Genomic DNA, 22,008 nt, shown 5'->3' with positions numbered 1-22,008 from the left:
GAGAGAGAGAGAGAGAGAGAGGCAAACACAGAGAGAGAGAGAAAGAAAATATAGAGCGAAATTTAAGCTTTGAGCGTACGTAGCAGGAAGCATTGTTGTATAATCGCAATTGCCATGCCGAGTAAATTTAAGTTGCGTTTGTTATATTTTATTTACTAAGTGCAAATGTTATTTGCAGTCATTGAAATTGAAATAAATATATATACACACACGCAAACACACACATACACACACACACATATAGCGGAACACACGTACGCACACACGCAGTTACATAAAAAACAAACAAGCCTAAAGCCATTTGTAGCCCTTTTGTGAGATAGCCCCAACAACAAGAAACTTAGCTGCCTCATCATGCCACCATTAATGTGCATCTGTGTATGTTTGTGTGTGTGTGTGTGTGTGTGTGGGTAAAAGTTATAGTAAAAGAGAGACGCACGTATTTTAATATGTGCCCCCAACGCAGAAGAAAAATCGCACGTACGTGACTTCATTTGCTGTTGAGCCATTGTTGTTGCTGTTTCTTTTTCCCTTTTCCCCACTTACTCTCGCCCATTTCCTGTTCCATATCCAATGCCGCGCCAATCAGTGTTGCCAGCAGCGACAGTAATGCAGCCAGTGTTGCCACTATAGAGTGGCACACACAAATGTTCAAAACGTGAAAAAACAATGCTACCTGATGATGTCACAATTATCCTAATATACTAATTGTCCTTTATTTAACAAAATATACATGCATGTTGTTATTTTATGCAAAATGAAGGTAATTATTCACATGCAAATTATTAATAGGTGCTTAAAATACATTTCAAATGAAAATAGGCATTTTCAGATAAATTCAATTATATCTCATACAAGTGGACACAATAAATTAAGATCTGCAAATTACAAAATCTCAACAATCGATAATCAATTATCACCTACAAGCATTTATGTGCTCAAGAACATTCGCGACTCCGTAGCCACAATAACCACACAATTCATTTAAGATTGGCATTTTATGGGAGCAGCTCCTGCAGTTCCTCGGCCCACCTGTCGTATGCGTAATGGCAAATCAATAGATTGTCCTCTTGCGTGGGTAGGTTTAAGTGTGTGCTATTGTGTGCTCGTGCGAACGACACATGTTTTAATTAATAAATGCCATTGTTAAATCACCAGTCATTAGGGAAGACTGTGCAGACTTGAAAAATAGATATCATAAGTTATTTGTGAGGAAGAGGGGGCTTTTCGCCAAATGTAGAACCGGACCATGCCAAATTAGCGTCATTATGCGAACACAGTTGCTCACCCACTCACCCCATTCGAATATTTATCTTATAACAGAAACAACTGCTATCACTACAGCCAAAAAATACCTATATATAGTCGTGCTAATGTTGATGATGATGGGCACGCACCAAAAAGTAAATTGGTCGTAGCGCACGGATAAACCGAATTGAGAGACAAGGCTGCGGCCCTGCTATCTGTGCCTATATATGTGGCCTGCGGCTAAGCAGCCATATACTCCACTAGCTGAATAGTCCAGTCCTTATTAGCCAGCTGCACTCATGCTACCTATTTGCAAGACTTTTCTACAGCTTTATATTTGTACAGCATTTACATGATTTTCTGTTAGATTTTTCGAGGACATCTAAAGATTCCGCTCATTAGGGCCATACAAATCAACCGATGCTTTTATTTATTTTCTTTATGTTTTTTTATATTTGCTTAGCGCACCTGCGGCGCCTCGCATAGCAATAAAACAAGGCAGATTATGGGGCACAGAGAGAAAAAGACATAGTGAGCGAGAATTTACTGGCCATAATCAAATGCCCTTAGATTTAAAAGCCTGCTGGGGGAGCAGGATATAATAATGTTGTGCCGTAAACACAAAAAGATATCTTTAATAACTTTAAAAAATATAGTTGTATATAAAATAAAACAACCATAAAGCTTCCATATGAATGATTGTTAAAACAATGGAATTGTCCAATAAATTAAGTTTTAAATAAATTATCTATTTTTGACTAATCAATATCAATTGCTCTTCAGGAACTACCCAACTGAAAATGTGTTGAATTTTTTTTAAATAGTTATATTTAATGAAAAATCGATAATCAGTGTGATGCAGCATGTCTGATACATGGCGGAGGATGAGTAAGATTGACATGCCCATAATAATCAAGTGGGAGGGGCTGATGTAACCACACAGACACATATGAACATGTCCGTAAACATCATGTAGGCCAAAAAGACAAGCAGTTGATTGAATATTTACTTGGCGTAATCAATGAAATGTGTGGCAGCCCAATTAACGGAGGTAGCTGCCAAATCATAAAATGCACAAATAAAAAACATAGGTCGTGAGTACTCGACTAAATGATACCCATTGCTCGCATTTCTATGAAGTACATATAGAACGCATATTTTGTGTTATATTTTATTTTCACACACATAGATGAAGATATATTTTGATATGCACATATAAAAGAGTAAAAAAAATTATAGGCCTAAGCAAAGATATAATGCTTAATCTCTCTATAATTATTTATATGACAGTAAATCAAATTATTTATAGCTAAATTTAAGGTTTTAAAAAGATCATTTTTAATGAAACTAAGAAACGAAACTTTATTTTTTAGCATTTGGAAATCATGTGCGGCTGCGGGCTTGCACGTTATGCCGATGCACGCCCAAATTTCTGTTTGTTTCTCATATCAGTCGAATTCGTTTTGTTGGCTTTTGGCTCTTGTTGCCTTTGCCTAAATTGCACAAAAGCGTGCGATAAAATTCAAAGAGCAAATACCAAAGCTGGGTAGCTGTAAATGGTGGACAGTTAAATAACCACTACCGCACTTATCAGCCCTCCCCCGCATCCGCCCTCATATTGGGGTTATCTCCGCCCGCGCTCTGCATAGTTGCTCAAAGTTGCTGTTGTGTAATGTGGGAGGCCCATTGTTTGCAACGAAGTCGATTGTTTGGTTGTTGCTGCTCAGCTCTGCTGCGAGATGACATTTACCAGATATATAGCTCAAAGTATACACACTTCCCCACACACACACATACACATGCACCAACACTAACATACAGCACAAAGCAGCGACAGCGCTTTTGCAAAAACTTTTGCCGACTGTTTTTTTGTATACTTCTTTTTGGGCGCAAAAAGGACACAAGTAATTGAATTTCAATCGCAAAACTCACACAAGCACAAAGGACTGCTGGTGCGTGTAGAGTAGATGTGTGTGTGTGCAATTGTAGTAGTGTGTGTGAGTGGTGCATAAAGTAAAACGACAAACAGTTCGTAATGCGGAATTTTCATATTAAATCCGCTTTTCAGCAGACGCTCAAAATACTTACAAGCAAACCTACAATACTTATGTGTGTGTCAATGTGTGGGTGCGTGGTGTTGTTGAGTATGTGTATACTATAGACGTGTGCGTGTGTGTGTGTGTGAGCTTGACTATGTTCTAGTGAGTTGAAAATAATGACGATTTATTTCAGGGTCACTAATTTTTCAGCCACGGCGCACATGAAGACAGTGTCAAGCGCCAATCCAAGGCGACATTGCACATACGTCACGTTTAGTGTGTGTATGTGTTTTGTGCGTGTGTGTGTGCTTGACTTCTTGGGCCATTTAATCTAACGTAGCGCGATGCTGGCTTAAAGGCCAACCATTGCGGGCAACAGCAGCCACTTTTAACCACTTTCAAACTCATTTCCTACACTCATCCACTTTCATATGCATACAAATAAGATGGTGTAATATGTATATCCGTGTGTGTGTGGGTGTGTGTGCTTAGCCAGTAGCCACTTAAACTAAACTCACATCAAGTGAAAGCTCACCTTCTTCTGCCACTTGCTATCACTTCGCCTTAGCTGTCCACTTGAAGGAATTACTTTCCATTGCAAGAAATCAAACACAGCAAAACCCTGAAAATAAAACCCAAATAAAGGATTTTTTCATTTCTTTAAACACCCTTAAAAACCTTAAAATGCAAGCTACATGTAACAATTAATATTTAAGTTATGCAATATAATAAAAACAAAATCTTTTAAAATTACATATTTGTCTATTTCAAACTAGGTAATCATAAAATTGTATTTTCATTACATTACGCAAGCATTAGCCTAGTTTTATAAGTAGCCAACCTTTCGTCAAGCCGCATTACCAATCCGAACTTGTAAGAGTATTCAAAAAGGTCGTTGCGGTCGGCAGCTTCTGTCGGTCAGTTAATTTGCGACAACAGCGATTCGCACTTTGATTAATATTAATAGAGCATTTTCTGCACCCATTGAAATAACATTCCACAGACTTTTTGTGTATTTTGTTCCTTTTTCAGTGGCTCGTTTTTTTTTTGTGTCACTCCCTGAATTGGGGCCATTTCCGTTTATTTTGTTTATATATCAAAGCAGAGGGGTTTTTTTTAAGTTTAGTCCACAATGTGATCAGCACACAGAGTAAAGTACGCCCCTATTTCTTCGCCTGTCTGTACACAACCTTAACTCTCAGCTTCAAAGTCACAGTGGAAATGACATGTGAAAAATTCATTTTTCTTTGAAGGGTTTTATTGGGCTTCAAGGTTTCTTTTAAAGATAAAGAATATAGTTACAGATTTTTGACGCACAATTTCTGCCAATAAGCTGCAAAGACCCCTTTTCTTTTGTTTTTAAAGTTTGTATTATAAATACATTAATATGCTACTCATTTGTTTCCGGTTTCGGTTGTCAGCGTCACCGGAAACGTAATCTGCTTGTCATCAATTCTGTCTGCCCTTATTATTTTCTTATTCCCTTCTGTGTCCGTTTGCCTTATTTGTTGTCCTTGTTGTTGCTGAAGTTGTCTTCTTGCGTATTTCCGGGGTTCAGTGTCCTCTTTTAGTTGCGGTTTGCGCTTAACTTCCTGTTTGTCTTCCCTCACTTTTACGGCGGTATTTATGAAATACAATATGTCAAAGTTCGAGGGTCCTTCGCTATGAGTTTTCCAGAGATTATAATGGATGGACGCAAGCGGTAGAAAATTAGCTGTTTATGGTGAGGTTATCAATAAAACAATCCACATAATTGACGTGAGATTGATAAATAAGGCCAACAACAACAAATTTCTAATTTATTTATGTGACCCAATGAGATTGTTAAAATATAAAAAACTCTGCTACTAAATTAACTATGGAACCTGGAAATAGGGGAAGATTTACATTTTTTCATTGGCGGGAAAACTGTAGAAAAGTAATGATTAAGAAGTAGGCGGCATCGAAAACAAAACAATTGCAATGCTGTTGATATAATTTAAAGTATAAAGAAACTCTTGCAATTCGCGCTAGCTGCCGCAAACACGAGGCCAGGCAAAACACATTTTCTTTAATAACTTTACTGTATATTCTCAAAAAGTCAGTTGCATAAAATTGAGGCTTTAATTGGTGGGCAATACAGATTGGTTTATTTACTTGATTTATAGCTATGTGGTGGTAACGGGGAGATAGCGATAGCTATAAAATGAAAGATACTTGATATATATACTATTCTAGAAGATACATGTCAAGTTTGGTGACTCTAGCTTTTATTATTTACCAAAATTGCTCAAAAAACAGGATTTCGATATCGATTTTCATCGATTACTTGGAAACGGAGCAAGTTATGTAATAACGAAAACAAACTCGTACCTCGCATGGACTAGGAGGACCTACATACCAAATTTCTCTAGCTCTTATAGGTTCGGATATCCTTGTGTGCATACATGCGAACAGACTGACGGACGGGCGGACGGACGGACATGGCTAGATCGACTCGGCTGTTAATGCTGATCAATAATATATATACTTAAATACAACCATTTTTCGCCAATTAAACACTGTTCCGGATTTTGTTTTTTTTTTTTTTTGTGTTAAAATTATTTTATTTACGACTAATCTTCGGTTACTCTTGCTTAGCAACTTTTATCAGCGTGTGTTTTGGTTAATGATAGCTTAAATTAAATATTTATATAGTGAGTGTTTATTTACATGTTATTTTGGGTGCGCTGGGTGTGAGTGACCGTGGCACATTTTTGAGGGTTCACTGAGATATTCCATCTACAAGCCCAGTTTTCGAAGCGCTTCAGATATTCCTGCAGTATGTCCGTTGCTTCGTACACGCAATTATTCTTGGCAAGGATTGCCGTGTCATCAGCAAACGTAGCCACCAGGAGATCCTGCCGACTGACAAGGGCCATTTCACTTGCCGTGGGCATATCGTGCGTGAAGAGGCTGTATAGTGTGGGACCCAAAACGCTACATTGTGGAACGCCCGCTCTTATGCGTTTGGTATGAGAGGCTATGCCATCCTGTACCACTCGAAATGTCCTCTCGTTCAGGAAGCTTGCAATGATGTTAAAGAGCTGCGGATTTAATTTGCCCTTTATCTTGGAGAGGAGTCCTTCGTGCCACACCCGGTCAAAGGCTTGTTGGATGTCGAGGTATGCTGCCACCACATACTCTTTCCTGTGAAAGCCGTCCAAAATAAAGTTTGTGACCCGATGGAGTTGCTCAGGGGTACCGTGTTTGAGTCGAAACCCAAACTGGAACTTCGGGATTAAGCGTTTTATTTCCGGGGTATCCAGGATCCTTCTTAGGATGCAGGGCGATAGGATTCCAGTTGATTAGGTGGCTTTCCGCTCTTGTGCAACATGATGATATGTGCCTTCTTCCAAGCCACTGGAAAGTAACCTAGCCGAAGAGCTGCATTAAATATGGCGACGAGAAAAAGTACCGCCTTGTATGGCAGAAGCTTAATTGTCTGGTTGTCCAACCGATCTTCCCCAGGAGCCCCCTGGTGCTTTTTAAGCTCCTTATCTCCTGCTTCACTTCTTGGAAGGTGATTGGTGATACAGGGAGTGACACTTGGAGTGGCGCTTCCAGGATTTGTGCGACTCGCTGTATCCTTCCATGCGATGCGATCTCAAACGGCTTGAAGCGCTCCTCTAGGTTGCAGGCGAAGGCTTCGGCTCTGTCCATTGGCGATCTGGCCCAGGTGCCATCGGGATGTCGAACGGGGAACTTTGGCGCAGCTTGCCGCTTGTATCGACTGGTAAGTTTCCACAGCGCGAATTTGGAGCTCTCGTCTGCCGTTGCTTCCTCCAGCATTGTGTCTGTGGCTTTTCTTCTCAGTAAAGTTAACTCCTTCCTGACCCTGTTGGCGATACGGCGATAGAAAGAAAGCCTTTAACGATGGGGGGAAGCATCCTTGTAAATTGGCTTGTAGGCGTAGAGTACATTTGAGCTGGCGCAGCGTTGGCAGCCGCAGTATGTACTTGATCCAGCAGGGTTTGAGCTGCAGCGTCGGCATCCTCGGCTGTCAAGATCGGCATGTTTAGATCTATCATGCCATTCAGTTCAGTTTTGAAGCGTTGTATGTCCGATTGAAGGGTGACAAGCCTTCGCTTTTTTGGGGTCCTCTGAACAGACGTAGAGACCGTTGCAATGAGTGGTAGATGGTCGGATGACAGCTCATACTCTTCACAAACTGATATTACGCTGTTGGGATGCCCTTGTATATAAAGAAGTCAATGCACGAAGGGGTACTTTGCCTGTTGTACGGGAAGTGGGTAGGTCTCCCAGTGGCCAAGACCTGGGCTGAGCAGCTGGTGAGAGCTTCATGCAGCGCAATGCCTCTGTTGTCAGCTCTGTAGCTTCCCCACAGCCTGTGTTTGGCATTGAAGTCGCCTGCAGCTACGGGTATTTCACCCAAAGGAGTCCCCAACATAATAGCAGCCATCTGTGTGGTGCTGGAGGTCATCTGTTGTAGTTGGTAGTGCACCAAGTCCTGCTTGACAAGCACAGCAGCCCCTCCTCTGGCTCAACCTGCTGGGTGATCCGCACGGTAGCAAGCATATCCCTCCATGGCGAAGTACAGGCCAGCGTGTAGGTGCGTTTCTGAGACAAGCATGATGTCTATTTCATGTTTTCTCAGAAATAGTTGCGCATCTGGGCAGCCATTATTTGCGGTGAGTGGTAAGACCGAGCCTTGCGCGTCCTTCAGCTCCTTGATGCTGACTAGGATAGTTGCGACCGCGGCATTAAGTGCTGCGATCGACTGCTGGAGTCCTTGGAGGATGCTTCCGAGGGACGTGTCTTGCCCCTGAGATCCATGCTGTGGGTATTGGGGCTGCATTGTTGTAGCGGTTGGCTGGTTGGTGCACACGGGGGGTTGGCACGCTTGTGCATGTTGTGCTTGTGCACTCATAGCAGCGGTAACATTGCCTGATGCTTTTGTTCCTTGTTCCTTCTAGGGAGCTCGATTTGGACCCGTTGACGGCCAATCTTGCTAATGCGAAGCGCGTCCCTATTGTTAGGAGCCTGCCTTAGGTCTACATACCGGTAGTTGCGACTTGGCGAATCGTTTGTGGGGTTCGCATCGGCGTCATTTGTGGGTAGCCTGGTCCCCGGGTTATATAGGTTTGTCACAACGTGGCCGTGTGTTAAAAAGGCATTTTCGATTTGGCTCCTGGGAGTAGAAGCGGCCAAGTTTTTGACAACTACGCGATATGGTCTGTCCTCCTTGAGACAGAAGTGCGTGAACTGGACCCTGACTTCAGTAAGCTTGCGAATAATGGCTCTGTGAGTATCAGAATCTTTCGCGTAGATTCTCAGGGCGCCAGAGGGAGAGACCTTAAATTCGTAGGCATCTGGGCCAGCTGCCTGCTCAAGGGTCTTTTCCATTGCGACGATGTCGTTAACTCCGGGAACTGTTATGGGCCTGGGCTTGGGGACCTTTTTTGCAGCTTGAGGTTCGGCTTGAGCTAGTGGAGCTTCGTCGGCAATTTCCATCTCGTCGTCTTCGATGTCAGAGGCTTCTTCCTGGGGCGCAAGTGGAGCATATCTGTTCCCATTTGACGGGGAGGCACTGGGAGCAGTGTAATTTTCACCTGCCTTGCTGGTCTTCCCGATTTCTGTGGTTACCCTCCCTTTTTTGACGGCTCCGGCCTTTAGCGTTGTTCCTCGCCGTTTTTTTGTTTCAGCCGTTTGCCATTCGACCAACGGTTCCTGGAAAGCTGGCATAATGCCTTTGCTCGTTTGCATTGAGCGCTGCAAGACGCAGCTGCCGGGGAAGAGCTCTGCGCGCCATATGTAGTGACCGGCAAGGGCTGGAAAGCATCATTGGCGGTTTTGGGGCGAGTTCCAATGGGCTCCAGTGCGGCACGGCTTGTACCAGTGGAGGCAGAGGTTCTGCAGCCGCTACTTGAGGACGCGGTGGTTGTAGTTGTTGTGGTTGCTGTTGAGCTTACAATGCCGTGTTGCTGGAATAGAAGCTGGTGCGTCTGACTCCATCCCTCAGGGATGTACAGGCGCGCCTCGTTCATGTCAACAGGTTGAGATCTAGGTGCTTCAGTGAGCGGGGCTGGGATCCCCTGCACTTGATTGCTGTTGGCTTCGGGATTAGCTGGTGGTAAGATGTTGCTGATTACTGCATGACTGGTGCAGGTGTTGCTGCGTGTGTTGTATGCATGGGCAGCAGGGACGTCTTCGTTTTTTAAGTTTTTATTTTCCATGGCAGCCTGACAGTTGTTTAAGCTGGCTGCCATTGTTGTGGCCAACTCGGCATTGTTATTGGCAGCACTGGCTTTGACAGCTCCCAGTTTTTGCGTTTGTGCAAATTGCACATTAGCAGTTTTGATTTTTGGTTCTTTCTTTATTTTAGGCACTTTCACGAATTTTTTGAATAGTTTGAGGTTGAATTCACTTTTAAATGTATTATTATGCCACTGTTGGGTGGGCTTGTCCGTTTTTGTCACTGTTTTTCAAGATTTTTGCGGAGCACAATACACACTGAACTTATGAGGAGAAAAGCAAGGCATGCTATATCTGTTCCGGGTGGAATTTCCCAAATCGCTGAAACACGTATTCATTAAGTTCTTATTTAGAGCTTTGTTTTTTTATTTTTGTAAATGTTTATTGTATTGAATAACAAATAGCCTACATTTTTATTACAACACAGTTGGCTTAGGTGACATTTCGCCAAGCCTGGTTGAGTCCTCAGGCTTTATCGTAGACAAACGTCAAAGGCGTATGTTTTGAACAAGGCTGCATCGTCACGTAGGTAATCCGGGGATTCTGGGGCGTCTTCTATGTCGTGGTTGGAGGAGGTCCTTGAACGATCTTCTCTTGAGCCTCCTGACTAGACACCTCCCAGTGAAGTCTCTTGCTACCCGGTTGCAGTCTCGCTGTAAGCGTTCGTTGTACCGGTTGGCGAATGCTCCGACTTGGCTGTACATTGCATCTCGAATGCCCCAAACCTAGATAACGTATCTCCAAGTTGGCGCCACCACGACGTTGTAATGTTGTAAGTCCCAAATCTTAAAACTTCCCCAAAAAAATATTGGAATCTAATTTTTCACATAGAAAGCTAGTATTCTGCAAAAATGGTGAAATACATCTCAAATGATTCTTTGCATAGATCTTTGGAAATAAATTTGAACACGAAACGTCACCACCCAATCTTTGACACCCCCCCTTCACCAAGGGGGAATGCATTATTCGAAAAGTGTGGAACACCCCTCAAATGAATTTGAACGAAGATCTTTGAAAATAAGTTTGAGGCGGATCGGATGGTAAATAAAAAAGTTTCATACAAACGTTTTTCAATTTTTCCACACTTGCGGGTGGAATTTTCCGAAACCCCGTCTTTACGTACACCTTCATCACATAAGGTAACTACAGGTAACATTTCAGCTTCCTAGCTCTAACGGTATGAGCTTTGCGTTGATCACCAATCAGTCAGTCAATAAGTCAGTCAGTCAGTCAGTACAAACAGTTTTATATATAGAGACATGTGGCATTTATGTCACTCTTTTGCAAAATGAAAAAAGTATTTTTAAACAATCAGCTACTACGCGACTGTCATTAATTCATAAAGAAAGTTATAATATCAAGATGTGTTGTCAATTTAGTAAGCTCTATGCTCTTTCTATCCTGCAATGTGTTTGTATCTCTCTCGCGATTTATCTCAATATCTGTCTCCCTCTCTCTTTCTTTATTTGTTTTTCGATCTTCTAGATCTCTTCTTCTCATGTTCTTTTAGTGATATGTGTCTTAGTCTCTTCCAAATGGATGGCAAATGAATCTGTGTTTAATTAAGAATGTGTCTTAAAGCAATTTAGAACTGGTCAGGGTTTTCTCCGATACAGTTAAAAAGTGTTGTTACATTATTATAAATACTACAATATTATTAAATGTTTTTCTCTCTGAGGGATATAACAATACCAAGGGAATACTATATATATTAATTGGATATTATCTGATAAATATCCCGATGACTATAGATTAATTGGATAAATAGTATTTGTCCTTTTTTCAATGGGGATTAAACGGTTTAAAAATAATTGAATATTGAAACCGATCGCTTTCATTTGCTAAATAATTGGCACATTTTCACACCTCGAAAATGTTGTTTTCTATTCTCTTAAAGCTATAAAGCTCAATAGCTTTACCCGGTTATTAATCGTACAACGAGCTGAAATAGTTAGATGTGGCTCCCTACAAAAATCGATTACACTCTTGTCTCCAATCAATATTTATGCATACGTTTGCAATTGATAATTGAAAATCTAAATCGTGTGAGAATATGTGTCAGCATGCATGTAATAATACACACATATTCCATGGATATGTGTGTATTGTGTAAAATTGTGAGTGGGAATAAATCTCTGTTAGAATTTGCAATGAAATTCAAATGGGAGTGCGAATGAATAGTGCATTAAATATTTGCGCATTCTGTCTATTTTTTTTTAAATTCCAATTACGCTATACTGGCCAAACTACACACAGATAAAGACATGTACATATAAATTTGGCCTCAACAAATCGCTCACGTGTGCAATGAGTTAGCAAAGTCGTATTAAAGATGCTTGCCAACTGACAACTTGAACTGCAACAGCAACTGCAACTCAGCTTGCAATTACATTTACGCTGCAGCGTGTCCTTGGCCAGAAAGCAAGAAGGCTCTATGGATCTGTGGCTCGGGCCAACATAAAATCGTATTAGCCTAAAAACATGTTATTGGCCCAACTAAAGCAATCACGTTGAAAGAGCGTTTCAAGATTTAAGAAAATGCTGTAGCACCGCTGCTGCTGCCGCTGAGCCACTCGTTACACGCCTCGTCCTCTTGCCCGCTCCTCTTGCCCATGGGCCCTTGTTAGCTGCACGCTAATAAAAACCTAAATATTATGCAACAAGTACGAGCAAGGAAAAGTATAGAGAGCTCCATGTTTGCTCTTTATTAGCTGCCCAGCTCAAGCCACCTTTTCATTGGGGCCCTCAACCTCTCAACCTCTTACCCTCACCCCTTGTCATAATCCCGTGTAAAATTGTTTTTCAACTGCAGAGTGCATTTTGTACTTCTGCTGCTAGCGGCATTTCCCAGTTTTGTTTGCGATCCAAAAAGAATGCTTTTTTTTTGTGTATAAGTGTGTGTATGTGTGTGTGTGATGGGTTGTGTAAAACAGAAAAATAATTTCAATCATAGCCCTGTAATGCCCCAGCCCACTTAGACCGAGCCAGTATCCATAGGTAGCTGCAGTTACTTAATTGGCATAGTACGACCAAAGGAAGCTACATGAATGCCGAGGTGAGCGCCTGATCTAAGCTAAAGAAGCTCGAGGATACTTAAAAATAATAGAAGCAGCAACTCAAGAGTATTAAATGTGAGTTAAAGTGGAAGTCTTGTAGCATGTGAAATAAAAGGTACAGTTACTATTTGTAAGAGATAAGGAATATTAACATAGAGCTTTAAGCTAGTTCTATTTAAAATTGAATAGGTTCGATAAAAATAGTGACGGCTTAATTGTCCAAACTATAATATTTCTGCTTAATAAATTTTAATTTATATGCTAAATTCATACACAGTTACTGCAGCGGGCAAAGGGTAATCAGAGAGGAAGGCAGGAGTGTAAGAGTTAATCAACCATAAATTTTCTAGGGCCAATCAATAAAAGGGACGGAAAAGCCGCAGCAACCACCAAACATTTACCACAATAGCAAAAACGATGCTTGACAACAAATACAAAAACAACAGCAGCAACAGCAACAATCAATACCCTATAATGAATTTGCGTTTTCTAAAGTTTCTAGGGCACTTTTCCACCATAGAACAATATAAATAATAAGCAAATAAAAAGCAATTAAAATTTAATGATTTGGCAGTCTTTATGAGATGAAAAAACTAAGCCCATAAGAACAACACTTACACAAACTAGCAAATACCACTTTTGGCGGAAAGTCTCCATTTATCACTCATACGCACTGATGCCGGCGACGTCAAATGCTGTTCAAGTGCTTGTCCCAGCACCTGTTCGGCTTACTGCTTATGTTCACTTAATGAGCGGCAATTTAAATCAGCAAACTCACAAAAACTCCAGCGAAATGGGGCAATTTGAAGCACGAGCTGCGCAGCCAAACAATTTGCAAGCAAAATATAACCAGAGGCAACCAACTGTCAAAAACTTTGCGCAAGTAAAGCCAACAAGTTTTAAAATAAAAGCCAGCACACAGCTAGAGATACAAATACAAATACTCACACACACGCATCAGATACAGCAGCTGATACACAGTCAAACTGCCTCACTGCGAGCGGGGGCCAACAATAAACAGCAAGTGCAGAAAGTATGAAACGGAAATTCTGCATTTGACATAAATGCCACGAGCACGCAACTAGCATCCAACACCCAACACCCAAATCCCAACACCCAGCTTACGGCATACACCAAAACACGCGGGCCGAAACAGAATCGGGGAAATGCGCCATTCAAATGGTTAAGCTGTTATACACTTACTATAATAATTCATAAGCAACAACTTTTTTCACTTACAATAGTAACTCGTGTGCAAGAACTTTTATTTATCGTGTGCAAGAATTATTATTCTTAAAATTATAAATATGCTTCCATTAAGACAACTGTTTATGTTTGTTGCAACGTTAATTTGCAATGCGACTATATTTTGAATAATTCTTTACAATTATCATTATTCTAACTATTACCTGGTCAGATGCTTAAATGACTGGGTCAGTGATACACCTCGTCTGGTTTTCATACATAAACTGTAACTTTATAGCAGAATTTGAATCGATTCATCTAAGCAAGCTACTAGTTTTATTAGGCGTTTAATTGATGTATTCTCTTTATTTTGTTAATAGATTGAATTAAACAACCCAAAATTGAGAACACGTGTTTTCAACATGCTATTAACAAGCTATCTTTAGAAATTTGCTCATTATAACAAATAGCTAATCAACAAAATAGATATTTTTATGCTTATACCCTTTAAGAGATAGGGAATGACAAGAAAGTGATGGAAATTCGGTATCAGCATGCTGCCAAATACTTGGCAATTGCGAGCAAGAGAACTAGCTGGTAAAATTTCCAAACGTTTTGCACTGATTTTCATTTGGTTACTTCTGTGCAAGCAATAGGAATGAAGCAGCCAGCACCCAGCACTCGGATCTATAGGAACGTTACTATGTGCATGTGTATCTGTGGGCTTTCTGCAGCTAGCTGGGTTGTTGGTATCGCTTTGCATTTGGCAAATTCTTAGATGTCTCAATGTTTTGCAGTTTGAGTTTTCGGCTTTGGGCTTGCATTCTGAGTTTCAATTGCATTGTTCTCGACGCCTTTCTATGTGTGAGTGTGGTTGTGGCTGTTGTGTGGCCCTAACAACTGGAGTGTTAGGCAGCCTGTGGCTTGAAATGTAAAAATTGATGCCAAGTGTGGGCCTTGCCTCTCACAGCCTTCCATATTTCCATTTCAAATTGTTGTTTTTTGCAGCGCCTAATGGATGTCAACGTTTGAATGCAATTTAAAACATATTTTTTGGTCGACAATTTTTTTGTGGTTTTGTTGTTGGTTGGCCATGGAAAGGATAAATATGACCTCGAAAATGTGACACAATTCGCTAGAGATAAAGAGACAATTGCAACAGCATCTGGTTATCATATGTCACTCAAAACGCTCGTGACTAATGGGCCCCATAACTGGCACAGCCAAAATCAATGTCGGCCGACATTTTCCGACAATTTCATAGCAAAATGGACGTCAAGACAGAAGCAGCAGTAGCAATAGCAGCAGCGACGGCGGCGGCAGCATCTGCCAAATAAATGGCACTCAATCAAGTCATGTCTCAGCAATTTCACGGGCTCAGGATTTCGGCAGCATCTTGACAAATGGTCACACGAAAATAATAATAAATATTAAAGGCTGGTCACATTGATTGGCAACAACTTGACAAGAATATTTCATACATAAGTTGACAACAAGAATACAAATTCAAGACGCGCAATTAAAAGTTTCAGTTCTATCAAATTCATCTACTGCTCCCTCCAGGTGTTTTGTCAATGTGAACCAGCCTTATGATAACGAAGCGCAAATATTTCCAGAGCAAACGACAAAAGGCATACAAAATTAAAAAGAAAATAAGTAAAAAATTAATGAAAAATAATACAATTTGCACGGCTAGAAAGCGCTCTGGATTTGTACTTTAATTAAGTAAAATAAAAGCTGTTCACTTGGACATTGATTCTCACATAAATATTTCTATTTTTCAATCGAATAAAAATGAAAGCGAGAAAGAACGGTTATCTTTGGCACGCCGAAGATTAAGTACCCTTACGAGCATGCAGATATCTGAGAAGATTTGTTTCTGTTTTGAAAATATCTTGAAAAAACAAATTATTTTTCATACAAACACTTATTCGTTGACCGATTCAGTCTATAATTAAAAAGGCCGTTGTTGATCAATTTTGGTCCATGTGTAAATTAGTATTAATAAGAGAGTTTTGTCAAGATATCTTGCAGAAAAAAAGTTGTTCATACAAGAAACAACTTTTCTGTATGGCAGCTATTGGATATAGTGGTCCGATCCGGCCAGTTGCGATATATGCACTGCCTGCAACAGAAAGACGGATATCTTCAAAGTTTTAAGGCTGAGAGACTAGGTCACATAAAAACAAACAGGTAGATGGTGTTAAATTAGCTGTGATACTGATAACAATATATATACTTTCTGGGGTCGGTTCGGGTCGGGTCGGGTCCCCTCAAATGCGTTACATATTTCATGGCAAAATTATAAAACCCTCTACATGGGTATAAAAATAAAGTATTTTTCTTACATACTTATCATATAGAGTATCCAAGACTAGCTGTGAAAAACTGTAGAAAAACGAGCGCTACTTCAGCTCATAAAGGCTGAAGTGGTGCTGCTAACAACAGAGCGGAATCCGGAAATGCCAAGCAGCAGTGCAAAGGCTCATGCAGTCGCCATAGCTAAAGTTATTTCAATTTTTGGACAATTTGTGAGCTTGTTGGCTCTAAGAAAGTAAAACGAACGTTGGGTGGTCATACAAGGTAGCTGGGGTCGGAGCAGTATTTGCAAAATATATTTATTTACGTGATTAATTATTATAAAAAAAATATAATATAAAAACCAAAGGGAGGGAGTGATAGCTTCTAAGGCCATCGACTCGTTTGCAAAATATAAACTCTCATGTTAAGGATAATTTGTATGTCTTTTCACTTGTGCATCTACAAATTAACTTTAATCCTGTAAGAACCAGGTTGACTAAGCGTTCTTAGCAATATACATACAAACATTGGTAAAGGATAACATCATGTTGTTAACGTTACAAAAAGTGTCTTAGCTATTTACATTCATAAGTATCATTGCTGCTTAGTTACCCGCACTAGTTATGCCTATCTCTATACCTATTTGCATAATAGTCGATTCGCTGCGAATGGTCTTTGAAAATAAGTTTAAAGCATCGCCTACAAAAGCGTAGACCACCATTTTCTACGCAGAAAGATTGGATTTTCCGATAAGTGTCAATTTAGTTCATTTTCGCACAGATTTTCAAAATATAGGTTCAACTGCTTAGATCCCATTAAGTTTAACGAAAGGAAAGGATTTGTCACAAATCCCCTGCTATTTTTTCCGGTTTGGGAGCGCATGGATCATTAATTAATTAAAATTGACTGATATGGGGAAGTACCCAAAAACCCACTCAATGCAGACATCTGATTCATTTAACTCCAAGCCGAGTTTGAATATATTATTTTCCTTTGACATTCTAAATATGCCAACTGATGAGCTTCGCCCACTGCCTCAATGAAAGTTGATTAGACGTACTGAAAATTGTGTTACGCATACGCATCGTAGGCACTGCGCAATAAACGCATGATTAGCCAGCCATATACAGACAAACACAGAGAGCGACACACCCACGCACACTAACGCACATTTGTAACAGTTAATTTACTTTCGGTGTTTTGGGTGACTTTGGTAAATCACACTTTTGAGTCGAGTGAACTTTCGGATGCAGCCAAGCAACACAAAGACGCAGCCAACTCACAAACGAAATGACGACAAGGATGATGATGACGACGCGGATGCCCAGGCAGAGCGCGCTATAAACGGTTGGGGAGGACTTTGAATGCGAATAGAAATGGGCACGAGCTGCCGAGGATGACGAGCTTGTCTAAAAGCAAAAACTTGACAAAGTGTTCATAGTAACACGCGCGCTCACAAAAAAAAAAAGACATTGAAACTTGTCACTGCAAAGTTGTTAAGTCAGACGCCTGATGACTTTACGTCAGCCGCACTCGCATTGGCGCCTCCACTCACAGCTCGCAACTGTGTGGGCGTGCCACGCTCGCCGCCCCACTCACCAAAGCGCTGGGGCGTGGCAGCAGAAAAAAATATTATTATTATTATTATGCCTTGGCCATTATGTGGCAAGCAAATTAGTGACAGATTAGTTTGTGTGCTAGCGTAAAATCATTTGGGAGGAAAGCCGCTTTCTCAATGAATTAAGGTATCGCTAATCGAGTAAATCTTAACATATTAAGTCTAAGATCTGACACTAAAAATGTATTCAAACAAATCAATTTATTTCTTTCATCTATTTTCATGAAGATTTAAAAGGAGGATAAGGATTAACTTTTATGTATTAGATTTCATGGATTCGGTTTACACAGTACAAACTGTTATTTAATGCAGAGAAATCAATTGGTTCTACTTGAAATTCATCTACTTTCTGAAAGGTGTTGCAAAAATTTAGCACAAAAAATATAGTTCAACCTCTTACGCATAATCAAAAATTCTGGTTTAAGAAGGTCACACATAAATATAAAAATATTTTTTTAAAAGAACTTGTGAATCTGCAGTTATAGACATGCATAAGCATGCATATCGAAAGCTAAAGTGAAAAGGAATGGATTGAATGCCATGGAATAGAAAAGGATGTATTATTTTGTTTCATGAAATACATTTCATTCGTTTACACTTATCCTATATTAGAACCTGCCCCAGTCAGTGAAGCTGCTTCAGCACCGTCCGCTTCTGACTACAAAGGAAGACCCTCGCGCAATCTAGCCCAGATTGTTAAAAGCAGTCATGGTGTTTCTTCAGCCCCACCAACGCCTATTTCATATACAGCCCCATATGCTCCTATTTTGACTGTTGTTGCCCCTCGTAAGCAAGTTTTTGTGTCCCGGCTTTTGTCTGATACCACTTGTGATTCATTGGCTGCTTAAATTGCTAGCGAATCTTATGCTAATGTTTTACATGATTCCTTCCCAATCATTTGTGATCCTAAATTTTGGCCTCCTCACACGATTGTTTACGGGTTTAAGCAAAAAAATCGAAACCAGCTTTTCCTCTCCCTTCCTACCGTTACTGCCACAAAAAACGAACTTCGTCTTCCGACCTAGTTTCTATTCTTTATGAGAATGACAGATGTCTTATTTCTAAGCTTAAAATCTCCTTTGATTCGGTTATAATCGCATTTTCTATTGTGCATAGAAATGATCGGCCGACTCGAAGTGGTGGGGTATTAATTGCCGTTAAAACCACTCTAAAGTCAGGACCTTTCTGTTTAACTACGCCTACTGACGCCAAGATTGTCTCAGTTAAGGTGACTTTATATCACATGCTCCTATGTTCCTCCTTTTTCTGATATTCAAGTTTATATGGAACATATTACTTGTATTAAAGAAGTTTCTACACATGTGCGTGATAATGACCTGTTTATTATTCACTGACGAAAATTATCTAGTACCCTCAGCCGAGCATGAATTTATAGATTGCATGCTGGACTTTTCATTGTTTCAAATCAATTCAATTTCTAATCATTTGAATGGAACACTTGATCTTTTATTTGTCAATGATTACCTTAATGCTAATGTGTGCTAGGTCCGCTCCTTTATCTCTTCATGAGGATGTATATCAAGTTCAATTGCAAACCTCTTTTTTCTCATTTCCCAGCTACCAATAAGACACGCCGTTGCCACCCAGGCTTACTCCCAGACTATCAAACCTGAAAAATATAAGATCTTAATATTTTCAAAAGTTTAATATTTTATAGCCCAGTCAAACTTTTTTTTCTGAGTTCTCAGTGCTATGAGAATTATCTTTCTCGTTGCAAAAGGCAATTTGCCCAAAATCCGAGACAGTTTTATAATTTTGTAAACTTGAAGCGTAAATCTTCAAGTTTGCCAACTTCTTTTCCTCTCGGGATGGATAAAGCCAGCAATGATTCTGATTCTGCTAACCTCTTTGCCAATTTCTTCCAATCAATTTACTCTTTCGTCTGTCCTAATAATAATTTTTAACCTTACAATATTACTTCCTTTAGTTCTATACCTTTCTCCTTTCTGCTTTAAATTCTTTAAAATCTTCTTACCCTCCGGGGCCTGACAATATTCCTAGTTGTCAACTCAAGGAGTGTAGTTTTTCCCTTATTCGTCCATTGCTGTCCGCTATCCCTAAATTATTTGAAAAAATATTCACTTCGAATTCTCGGTTATATCACACGCCCATGTACTTATGTATGCGGACAAGGTGAAACTTACATACATTGATCCCCTACATCACTCTCGACTACAAGATGATTTCAACGCTATGCAACTTTGGTGTTAGGCCAATCAATGGCACCTAAATTTTTCAATGTGTATGCTTATGACTGTCAGTCGTACTACACCTTATCTTGTCAGTTATACAATCAACAATACTTTATTGCAACTAACAGTTAAAGGCATAGGCGTTCTTTTGATTTAATCTTCATATAGCTAACATCGTTAATGAGGCAAAAAGTGTACTTGGATTCATTAAACTTTGGTCTAAGGCGTTTAACGGTCCTTTCATAACCAAACTCCAATACATCTCTCTTGCATCTGAACTCCGCAGTATAACATAATCCAGGACCGTAGCAGTTCAGAAGCAATTTCTGCTTTTGTCTTACGAGGTTCAAATTGGAAACTCAATCTTCGATTCCTACTCCACTACCTTGCCGACACCCATAAATTTTTCCCCACCGGGTCGGTCATTTCCCATCACTATCCCTTTATCCTATCTACTTAACATTCTATATATCTAGTACAAATTTCTTTACTTTATTAATAACTTCATTCTTTCTTTTTCCTTTTTATAGTATTTTCTTAAATAATCTCTATATATAAAACTGTTTGTCCTGACTGACTGACTGACTGACTGACTGACTGACTGATTGGTGATCAACGCACAGCCCAAACCGTAAGAGCTAGGAAGCTGAAATTTTCACTGTAGTTACCTTATGTGATGTAGGTGCACGTTAAGACGGGGTTTCGGGAAATTCCACCCGCAAGTGTGGAAAAATCGCGAAAAACGTTTGTATGTAACTTTTTTGTTTACCATCGGATCGGCCTCAAACTTATTTTCAAATGTCTTTGTTCAAATTCATTTGAGGGGTGTTTCGCACTTTTTGGAAAATGCATCCCTCCTTGGTGGAAAAGGGGGTCAAAAATTTGGTGGGTGACGTTTCGCCCTCAAATTTATTTCCAAGTATCTATATGAAAATTCATTTGAGACGTGTTTTTCACTTTTCGCAGAATTCAAACATCTTCCGGGGGAATGCGATTCAAAGATTTTTTGTGCGAAGTTTTAAGTTGTGTCCGATTTGCTTCAAACTTATTTTCAAAGCTCTACATAAGAACTTAATAAATACGTATTTCAGCGATTTTGAAAATTCCACCCGCAACAGTGGTAAATTGGCGGAAAACGGTTGTATGAAAGTTTTTTGTTAACGATCCGATCGCCTCAAACTTATTTTCAAAGATCTTTGTTCAAATTCATTTGAGGGGTGTTTCACACTTTTTGAAAAATCCATCCCTCCTTGGTGCAAATGGGGGTCGAAGATTTGGTGGATGACGTATTGGGTTCAAATTTATTTCCAAAGATCTATAAGAAAAGTCATTTGAGACGTGTTTCACATTTTCGCAAAATCTAAACTCCTTCGGTGGAAAATGCATTTCAAAGTTTTTTTTGGTTAATTTTAAGTTTGTGGGAATCCCGTCCGATCATTTTCAAAATCATTTTCAAAGCTTTTTGAAAACATTGATTTTATAACATACGTGCCACGGGCAAGGCCGGGTTATACCCGCTAGTATACCTATAAATTGGAACGCCTCAAAGTTCGAATTGCAAAGTGAGATTGATGCTAACTGCTTGATGAATGTTAAAATTATATGTATTTAGTTATCTACACAGTACTGTTTCTTTACCGCACTCGCTTACACTAATTGCCAACAAATGCGCAAATCTAGCTAGACCGCTTGTTACAATAACTGCTGTGCAATGAATATATTGAACCTTAGAGTACCAATCTACCGACATGCAATCCATTTATCTATACACATATGCAATTACGCATACGCCTCATGTAGCGGGCAAATTGGCAGTGATTGTATCGCATTCCTATTGGCCAGCTCCATGCCAATTAATGACAGCTCTTAGCGGCGCCAAAAACTATGCATCATTTTTATGTTTTTATGGAGGTTGCGCTACGAGTTTAAGGGCGCAATAAACAAGCCGCCAATGGGCGAGTAATGCGCTGTCATTTTCGAGACGACTTGTCACTGCTCAAACATAAAATGTTATCTACATTAATTGACAGACTGGCAGATGGAGATGGCATTGCCGCCTGGCTTTGATTTGGTGCCTCACGCGAAAATGCCATTAAATTGATGGGTCGGCGTTC

At 40.0% G+C, this 22,008-nt stretch overlaps 1 long non-coding RNA gene across 4 annotated transcripts; it reads left to right on the top strand.

Moving 5' to 3' along the window:
• Nucleotides 1–14,113: 14,113 nt before the first annotated feature.
• On the top strand, nt 14,114–15,530 carry LOC135439792 (uncharacterized). 4 transcript variants are annotated; one of them, XR_010438181.1, is made up of 3 exons: nt 14,127–14,359; nt 14,419–14,626; nt 14,771–15,530. It is a non-coding gene; the product is annotated as an uncharacterized LOC135439792 (long non-coding RNA). The 4 variants fall into 4 exon arrangements; XR_010438179.1 differs by having other exon boundaries at nt 14,129–14,359; nt 14,413–14,626; XR_010438178.1 differs by having other exon boundaries at nt 14,114–14,626.
• Nucleotides 15,531–22,008: the final 6,478 nt, after the last annotated feature.

This window comes from Drosophila montana, unplaced genomic scaffold (assembly GCF_035044405.1).
Source record: "Drosophila montana isolate Dmon_TW-CO22-7 unplaced genomic scaffold, ASM3504440v1 contig_779_1, whole genome shotgun sequence".
In the NCBI taxonomy this organism is placed as follows: Eukaryota; Metazoa; Arthropoda; class Insecta; order Diptera; family Drosophilidae; genus Drosophila; species Drosophila montana.
Note: the sequence above shows the minus strand (reverse complement) of the source record. Positions and strands in the feature narration are given on the sequence as shown.